Genomic DNA, 10,199 nt, shown 5'->3' on the forward strand with positions numbered 1-10,199 from the left:
ACCACAGTTGACTACGTGGGAGTCCAGCGACATAGCCATTACACTAACTGCTGGTCCCCCCACATTTATATTTTAATATCTATATTATCACATTTCTAAATTAAAGATTTCTGTTAAGAGGAAAATAAAAATATAAAAAATATTTTAAATTGTATAATATATACATATTTTATATGTATATATAGTGTAGAATGGTGTGTTTATATTTTATCATATGTATTTGAATTTCCAAGAAATATGACTGAAGAAATAAGAATCCCTATAAAATTTACATTTAGGATTTTCAATTTTCTCCTTCTGTCACTTTCTCCCTCTCTTATCTTTTAACCTTTGTTCTGAGATAATTCTTTCTCTGTTATGCATTCCCTTTTAGAGATAAAAATAATTACATCACTCATTTTAAAAATCACAGGGCAGCTGTCTCTCATTTTCTCTCTCTCAAGGTAATAGAATAAATAAACTTAAAAATAAAACAAAACCAACAGCTGAGCCTCCTTGGTGGAGGAGGAGTGTAATGACCTGCATTGCTGGAAGCCACATGGTTGGCAGCAGGTACAGATTCCAAGTCAACCTAAACTAAGTCAGGTGCTTGTACCCAGAATCCTGACTGACTAGAAGGCTGGGGAAAGGAGACTGTGGCATGTCAACGTCCTGCTGAGGGTGATTCTCTTTCATATGAAAATAATAAAATGAAAAAAAATTGTAAAAAATTATGAGCCAGAATAAGGCAGAACTTATTTCTTTTTGTTTGTTTTTACCTGAGATAGATTTTGACCATATTTTCTGTGAGTGCAGAATAAATCTGAACCTGCATGACAGAGGCTATGACACATGCTGGAAGCACCAAGGCCTGGGGTAGTGATCTAGCTGCTCTACTTTCTAGTTGTTTGGCACTAGGCAACTTATTTTAACTTGTAAGACTCTAATGGATACTATAAAATATAAATGTATCGTGGTGGTTAAGTGCTGTGTTTAGGGACCCAGAGCTCCCCTGGTCAATTGTGGTTTGAATCCTGGCCCCAGCTGCCTGAAAAACATGGAATGGATGTGTGAGTGTGTCCCAAGTACTGACAGAATGTAGAAATGAAGGAAAAGGGACTGGACCACTCCCGGGAATGCTTTCTCTCCCCCCCCCCCTTTCTCTCATGAGTGCAAGTGCTCTCTGGCAATTAAAAAATATGAATAACTAAATAGAACATGTTTATTTCATGTTAGAGTGAAGATAAATATAGTAAAATAGTACATGTAAAGCACTTAGTACAACATTTGGCATTCTACAAAATGAAATAAGTACATGTTAGTAGATTCTATTCTGACTCATGTAAAACTAAAAACATGATAGTGTTAACTAAATGTTTGATTTCTCTGATAGATCAATATCAAAGAATGAGAGAACATAAAGGAATAAAAGTTGACTTAAAATATAAATACAACTGTAAAGCAAAGACAAATAATTTCCACTATTCTTACTCTTTTAATGCTAGAGAAAATTATTTTTCATTCAACATCAAAGATTATTCTATTAAAAATAAGCAACGGCAATCCATGTCGTCAAGCAGGAAATTGTTAAAATCTGTCATTGTTTTCTCTTTGGCAGCCTGAGTATACCTGGGTAATGTTATATTCAAATGTGATCATCTGTGCTATTTTTGAAAAAAAAAAAAATAATAATAAAAATTAAGCAGAGACATATTGGATTATGCTTATCAATACAACATATTCCTTTTTTAATTCAACAAAATAAATAAACAATTTGTATCTTTGTTGATGTTGATGTTTACAAGCAATGCAAATCTCATAATCTGTAAAACATGATTTCTTCCTCATAAAAACATAATGGGATGATTTAATTGTTGCTCTGACATTTTAAAACATAGGTCAGATGCTTAAATGACACCTTTTAAATTATAGCTGCCAAGAAATTCTTTGTAACATGATATAACACAGCATTTTAACTAACTACAACCAGAACTATTGTTTTGTTAGTTATAATTGTTACTCGAATAAATTCATTTTGAGCTTTAGCATAACAATAACAAATTAGCTCTTGCCAGTCTCACAGAGTCCTTATAGAAAAGAAGTTCTCTCTCTTTTTTAAATAAATAGAGTCAAATGAATCTTTTTAAAGCCCTGTTTCAAAAGCTCAAATAATTTTACTTTTTTCTATAAGTTTTATCCTTTTATTTGTTATTTTATCTTGTACTTTCTAAGACATCCAGTTCATCATTTAATAGGAGTGATATCAAGGGGCAGTCATCATGTTCATGATCATAGCAGGAAAGAATGAAGTCTTCTACCATTAAGGCAATTTAAGCTGTTAATTTTCCAGATATTACCTTTTTTCCACAGAGAGATTTTTACCATAGAGCATGTGCACTAGCCAGCAAGACAGAGACAGAAAGCAAGTAATCACAACCCCTCTAAGAGGGATGGCCATGTTGTAATCCCTTCTCCTTCATTCTCCTTTCAAAATTTTGGTCTCACACATACACATACCTGGTTTGAATTTCAAGCCACCAGGTCCAGAACCCCAACTGTGGTTGACCACTACACCCCCTGCTGGTCTCCAGAGACACTTTTATTTGGGCTGAAGAATTCTCCCTCTATTCCTATGTAGAACGTTGACAATTTTTTTTTTTTTGCATCTATTGAAATCACTTTTTTTTTCTTATAGGAATGTAGTGAATTACATTCATTTTGAATATTAACCATCTTATTCTTCCAAGAATAAAACTCACTGGGTCCCGTTTTCAGACACATATCAAAGCTGGTCATGAACTTTTTTTTTTTTTGAGAGGTTTGCTATAGGGCGCGTGTGCTCGCCAGACAGACAGAGACATAGAGACAGAAAGCAAGAAATCACCCCCCGGGGGGATGGTCACGCCGCAATCCCTTCTCCTCCATTCTCCTCTTGGGATCCTGGGCACATACGCACACGTGCCCGGTGTGAGTTCTAAGCCACCGGGTCCGGGACACGAACTGCGGTCGACTACGTGGGAATCCAGCGACATAGCCATTACGCTAACTGCTGGTTCCCAAGGCTGGTCATGAACTTAAATCTGGTTGATACCAAGTCAGTCTAACCAATCTATCTAGTATACTTTCTCCACAAACTAGCTAAGTCACCCAAATCTGCTAGTGCTCACTGTATTATCTAGAAAAATTTTCTGCTTTCTTTAAACTGGTATGTAATGAAAGTTAAATGAGATGACTGTATACTTACTTTGATGAACATATGAGTTTATATTTTTCAAAGAAAAGTATAATTCCTTAATGCCGATTTCTAGTTTTTGTTTTGTTTTGTTCATTTTTCTGAATACGGTTGCTTATATTTTTCTGATTAACTCTACTTCCTGAGTTCTATCTCATGACTTAAATGAACTAATTGAGCTACCTTCATGGATCTAATGGTTATTTGATGCTAAAGACTTCCCTCATCACTGGGTCAGTCTCAGTCTCTATAAATCATCTACCGGTATGACATCTGAACCTAGTTTAAAATTATAGAAATTTCTGGAAATGAAAATAAAGGCATCTATATAATGGAACTGGATGATAACTGTCAAATTCTTGTTTAATTGAGATCAAGCAGACATCTGATGGTTCATACTTAGATGCTTGGGGTCTTTTAGACTCTGATAGATCAGTAAACTAACCCCAGATGGTTTCTTAGAAAAGTTGCTGAAAATATGGGAACTTGCTGGAAGAAGCAAGAACTACAGCAAGCAATGAAGTGCTTCACTACTTCGTCCTCAGTCAGCCATGAGAGTAAAACAACACGATGACTCTGTCTTGGCACTGAGTGATCGCAGGCACAGTCAAAGGCCGGTTGGTCAGTGTTGTGGAAGAACTGTGGTTACATGGTCACTAGGTGGCATTTAATATGGCAGACAAGTTGAAAAGCTTGACGTATAGTCTCTACCAAATACATACCAATTCATAAGCATGCACATCTATTCTCAAAAGAGGTTCAAACTGGTAATTGTATTCGACATGAGATCTTTTCCTGAGTCTGGTCATTATTCATTCTTTCTATATGTTAAATGTAAACATGAGAATATATATTAAATGAATAGTCACATTAAACTCATTTCCACAACTTTCAGCATGAATGTACTCTCATATATTGTAGAGTATAATTATTGATTTTATAGTTAATGTCCTGAAAGAAAATGTGAACACCCTTTTTTTCTTTAAATAAACTCAATACAAACTAAATTATGTAGGCTTGATCGATAAATCTACCCCTTAATTTAAAAAAATGCAGTGAATACTTTGCTTTCAGAAACAGTTACTTAATAAAGGAAATACTTGAATGGTTAACACACTCATCAAAAATAATTAAGACTTCTCTTCACAAGGCAAGGAAGATTCTGACAATCTTGAAAATTAAGACACCTGTTTCGAATTACTTCTGTAATAAAATTTGCAATCAAACCAAAATTACAATGAACATGTGTTTCACTGGTTATAGGCTTGCATTCTCCAGCGCTTATCTGCAAACTATGATGCTATTTTTGAGCAAAGCAGCTTCTATATCATTTCTTAGACTAGATAACTTTCTGTATGCTTTTTTTTTTTTTAATACACTTTCAGGGTATAAAGCCTTAGTGAAAGAGCTCACTGGATTTAATCCGTTGCTCTATTTGTCACTGAACAAGTCATTATTTTTCTTTTTGTTATCTTTACTCTATTAGATTATAGGCATTAGAGCTGTGACAAACTTCAGGAGATCATCTCACATTCTGGCAAATCAAAGATTTCTCTTTTTTTCAGTGAAATAGTTTCAAAGAAGGTAAGTGATTTTCCCAAAGTTTACAGCTATAAAAGGCACATAAATTTCTTGTCCTTACCATTACTGGAAGTAATCTCCAGTTCAAGAATAGGTTTTTTTATCCACAAAGATCCAGTATCAGGCTAGTGCATGGCTTGGAGGTTGGAGCACTGGATCCCATATGGTTAGCTGCATGATTTGAGTCCTGGACTCAGGAGCAGCTTGAAATTATACCGGGAGCATGCCCAAAATCCAGCAAAGAGAATGAAGGAGAAGAGATTGCAACATGGTCATACCCCACAGGGGGTCGTTTCTCTCTCACTTTCTGTCTGTCTCTCTCTGGCAAGCACACATTCCTAGTAGCAAAAACAAAACAAAACAAACAAAAAGATCCAGTATCTCAATAAATAATTTCATGATCAGAAGTTTCTTCTAATATGGATTCCCCTTCCCGATAGGAAGTTTGTACCTGCCTGAGTGGTTTTACGTGGAAAACTTAGCCTTTGGTATGTACTGATGTGCAAAGGGGAGATGAGTCAGGATGTGCCTGTGTTTTACTAGCAGTAGGTTTTTGCTGGTAGATTTGTTCTAACACAGCTGAGAGACCTCAAGACTGAAGGTTAGAGGAGGGAATCTTTGGAGCAATTAGTACACTCGGGTCTTCTACACACACATGCTAACCCAAAAGCATGCACTAATAGTCTCAATGCATATTCTTGTCCTCAATATCAAACCTAAAACAAACTCATATTTTTTTTTCTACATTCAATAGGGATTCAAGAACAGATAACTTCTAAATGTGTTTCCTATCTTATGACTTAAATCTTAGGCTACAAACTATGAGATTTCTGACCTTGTATATCCTTCTGAAATGTTCTGTTTTTAACCCATCATAAAACAATAACTAGGTTTGCATTATGTTTGATCACAATTTTAAGAAAATTTTGAACGCTATCATAATACCTATCTATTTCATCAATTTTTTTAATCTTCCAGGCCCTAGTGGCACTGAGTTTACAGAGAGGATAGAACACAGGTGTCTGCTTCCCATAACAATTCTTTTCTACTCTCACCTATTATTTTGTTTTTAATTTTTATAACGTTTCTTCCCAAAATAATAATGAACTCCTAGGACATTTAACATGTGGTATGTGAAAGGCACTTGTTAGACCAAATAATTATCTCTTCTACTTGTGTTATTACCTCATGTAAAATTAAGTCTGGATTGTGGGTGTTCTCAACTTGTGTGTTTGTGTAATTGGAGGGAAAAGGATCGCAAAGAAAAACACAGAACTGTAGATGTGCAGGACTAACTACTATAGCACCTGGAATGGTAAGAACTCTGCAATTATCTATTGGGTGAATTAATGAATAAATGAATGAACATAAGACCATTATTAGACTAGCTCTAGGTTGAATATTAAGTCCCTCTCCCCATGTCATAACTTAATATTGAAGTCATAGCAGATTCCTGAGTCTTGATGCTTTCTCTGGTACATAGCTTTCATGTACCACAGTGTTTGGCAAGGTTTCTCATGGTCAGTAAGTACTTAACAACAGCAATACTTAGAAAAACAGTGGCAGCAGTGCTAGGCACTATGCTAAACACTTGGACTATATTATCTCAATCAGCCCCTTTAATAAGACTGTAAAGTTGGTACTGCATGTGGAATCCATAATAAAGATGGGTAACATGAGAAGCAAGGTTTAAAAATTTGCCAAATTTGGGACCAGTGGTTAGTGTAATGGCTATGTCACTGGACTCCCATGTAGTCAATTGCAGTTCGTGTCCCAGACCCAGTGGCTTAAAATTCACACCAGGCACATGTGCATGCGTGCCCAAGATCCCGAGAGGAGAATGAAGGAGAAGGGATTGTGGCATGGCCATCCCCCCTGGGGGGTGATTTCTCGCTTTCTGTCTCTCTGTCTCTCTCTGTCTGTCTGGAGAGTGTACACGCCCTATAGTAGGAACCTCTCAAAAAATAAAAATAAAAAAACTTGCCAAATTCTTAAAACTAGTAAATTATAAGACCAGAATTCAAACCAGTGCTCCTTACCCCACATTCTTGCTTTAATAAGTCCCTAAGTACATGTAGACATGAACACAATTGTACTGTGATTTATACTGGGAAGAGTAAGTAGAAAAGTTTAGGTAGACAGAGTGTAATATAGTGAGTGGTCAATTCTATGTAGTTTTTTGTTTTATTTTGTTTTGTTTTAATCACACTCAAAGCATTACTATGGCCTCAGTATGTACCAAGTAAGGATGAGAAAGTGAATCACTGAAGCAAGGACACAAGAATCAGGATGAAGGAAAAGAGCTCAAGAGAAATACGCAGATATCACAGCACCGGCACCTCCATCTGGTTAACTGCCACTGATGGAAGTTATTGAAACCTAGTCATTCATTCTTTTATAATTATGCAAAAGTCCTATGTTTAAATGAAACACTATGCTGAACATAAGCTCATTTTCCTTTCAAGAAGATTCCTGGCGTTCTGTAACAACTTAGAGCCATCGCATTGCTCAATTACTGTGTACTGCAGATGCACAAATGTGGCAGTTAAGAGAAGGTTCTTGAAGACAATGCTAAATAAGCATGCCCTTTCCAGGGAATTTCTCTCCCTCCTTCCTTCCTTTTGCTTCTTTACCTTTTTGTTTCTCTTTCCTCTCTCCTGCCTCCGTCGATTTAGTTTCCAATCTCCTCATTTGGTAAATAACTACTATAATTGTCAATGTATTCAATTGAAGATAAGTTTTTTATAAATACAGGATGATTCACAAAGTACTGCATTACGGCCATTGATACTGCCATTTGTATAGTCAGTCACCACAGTTACTTGACTATGAATAAGATATATTGCTAATCTCATTTTGTACATAAAGAATTAAGTTCAGTATGTTTAAATATATCATAAAATAACAAAGATAAAATAGGATCTAGAATGTAACTAAATACCATTGCACATGAAGTTACAATTTTATAATATCCATTGATTTTCAGGCCAGTTAAAAAATGACTATCACAGAAATGACTATTTCTCAAAATACTGATGCACATTTAAGCAGTCCATCTTTGGGGAAGACATTTAGGTGAGCCATACAGCAGATGAAAAGTATTTGCTTCTGGAAAACAGTTTGGGGAGTTCAAAAAGTCAGCTCTTACCTCTGCCTTCCTTATAGGTACCTACTAAAGAATAATAACTCTTTTATTCCAACTGATAATTTCTATGTTCATATTAAACTCTTTACTCTGAAGAACACAGTCCAAAGTTCATCACAAGGGCAATTTGGAGAGGTTCTTTAGACAGGGAGAATATTTGGAGGGTAAACATATCAAGGAAAGAAAGAAAAAAAAAGGCAGAAGAAAGAGGTGTCCAGATTTAGAGTTAGATTATGCTCTTTAGATTTGATCCTCTTTTTCCTCAAGTTCTCGCTTTCCATTTCCACACAGGTGTGTTATTAGCCACATAGGAGAACTTTCAGATTTTGCGTCCTCATCTTTGACCCACGATATAAATCAAATGTCTCCTGTGTTTTTCAAACTGACAAATAAGTAAGTCTCCAAATAATAATGGAGACCAAAGATCTCCTTGGCATTCTCAATTTGTATATTTTACATTTTAAGCCTCTCCAAAATACCCTGCATGATATTTGAACTTTAGAATTACCATGCCATTTGCAAAATGTCTGATTATGCTTTTTTAAAAATTCCAACTCAATGCTAATGTGCCCTATGATACCACATATGGCTACCCTCTTAAGGCATTTGAATGTGAAATTATCATCCACAATACCATCATAAGAGCGGAATAAAGACAGATTACCTGGGGTTAAGAGGATGACTGACATAGTGATGAGTGAACATACAACTAAAATCACCAGCAGGGCAATAGCAATTCCCTTCCAGTTTCTCTGTGGAGGGCTGTTACTTCCCAGTTCCTACCGAGATAGAAAAAAAAAAAAAAAAGGTTCATAATTATACATGCTCCAAGAGAAATATATTCATAAAGAAATGATTCAGTGTGTGGCACAATCATAATCTGAAAGCTGATTAGAATCAATTTCCTCTTTGGTAGTTCATTTAATTATTTGAGGTGCATATATTATAAATGGCTATCTTTTGGGGTGGGGGGACACCCTGATTGCTGTAAGAGATAAGCCAGCAGAGTTGTACACTTTGTGTCCAAAATGTAGATAATATTAAGATGCATTTACTATAAACACCCAAATGATAGCCAATATATTCTGCAAACTAATTATGGGAAGAAAATGTGTGCATTTACATTTGTTCTTGCTACAATAAATATTTAAATACAAACACTGTTGCAGCACTATAGACTGCTTTTCTAGCTGGATAGGGGAAAAGATTAGAAATGGAGAAATCATTCAAAATACCACTCACTGCAAAGCAGTGCACATTTGTCAACACAACAGATTCTGGTTTAACAATTCCTCCACTGCTCATAAAAAGCAACAGGGTATAGTACCTAAGTAAAATAAGCACTTCTAGATCAATGGTTAATGACATTCTTTGATGGGTAAAATGCAGGATATTGGCAAGGAGGTAGGTTGTCTGTGGAAGGATGAATGTGAACATCTCTCATAACACATGTCATAAAGGTATCCATTTTCCAGATAATACGATTCTACTCTGTTGACTAGAAATGTGTGAGCATAATTCACTGAGGCAAGATGCAGGTCACATTGGTTTTAAATGAATGCCAGCTTTTCTTTGCAATAAAGTTTATTAAACATTGATTCTCTCATTTCTTTCTTCCTACTCCATTCCCCAGCCTCTTGTTATCTTTCCAAATGCAGCCCTCTTTATTCAGAAATGGCTAATTGATTTGTGTAGAAATGAAGCAAACATGAAGGTGTCTAGTTCACTTCCTGTGCACAAATTGCCTAAAGGCTATAGAGCTGCCTTGCTCTAAACAAAAATGCATGAAATAGCAAACATCTAAATTGAAATGATCCTGTGGCTCATAGGTTGAAAAGTGAAGTCAAATTTCACATAGTCATTTTGGCATTGAATTCTGCCATAAAGCAGTAAGCAAAAAAAAAAAAAAAAAAAAAAAAAAACAGGTTTTAAATAAACTCAAGAAGAAACAATGCCAAGGAGGCGATTTTGTTTCTGGTTGTCCTTCTCAGGTCAACTAGTCTAAGTTTGCCTTCCATTCTGTTGAGCCAAATCTAGCAGAGGTCAATTCTACTCTTTTCTTCAATGATACACCACACCTCTTTTTGCAATAATGCTTATCATCCATCCTTTTGCACTTCGGTAGAATTTCCATTCATATTTTTCACACATATCAAGAGAGTATGTCCCTCAATGAATCTGCTTTAAAATAAAAAATAAATAAATCAAGGATTATCTTCTAATCATAATCTCTCATCTGCAATGCAATGCTCCTGTAAGTTT

The sequence above is a fragment of the Tupaia chinensis genome, unplaced genomic scaffold (genome assembly GCF_000334495.1).
Source record: "Tupaia chinensis unplaced genomic scaffold, TupChi_1.0 Scaffold000700_1, whole genome shotgun sequence".
In the NCBI taxonomy this organism is placed as follows: Eukaryota; Metazoa; Chordata; class Mammalia; order Scandentia; family Tupaiidae; genus Tupaia; species Tupaia belangeri.